The following is a 271-nucleotide window of genomic DNA, read 5'->3' on the forward strand; positions in this document are numbered from 1 at the left end:
ACACACACATGGATATTTCCTTTTCAAACAAGAGTTGTAAGTTGGAGCAAAGCATTCAGAGGAGGTAGCTTCACCACACCGAACTCTCCTTATCAGCAGAAGCTACATCTTGGCTGAACACGTTTTGCTTCCTTGTTGACAAAGTGTGGTTGCAACTTGGACACCAACTTTGACTGACACAATTATGTGGAGAATGGTCATTGACTTGGTCCTCCTGGACAACAACACTATGAGCAGAGTAAATTGCATAAAACCACCATTTTGAGGGCTA

The sequence above is a fragment of the Triticum aestivum genome, chromosome 6A, assembly GCF_018294505.1.
Source record: "Triticum aestivum cultivar Chinese Spring chromosome 6A, IWGSC CS RefSeq v2.1, whole genome shotgun sequence".
Taxonomy (NCBI): Eukaryota; Viridiplantae; Streptophyta; class Magnoliopsida; order Poales; family Poaceae; genus Triticum; species Triticum aestivum.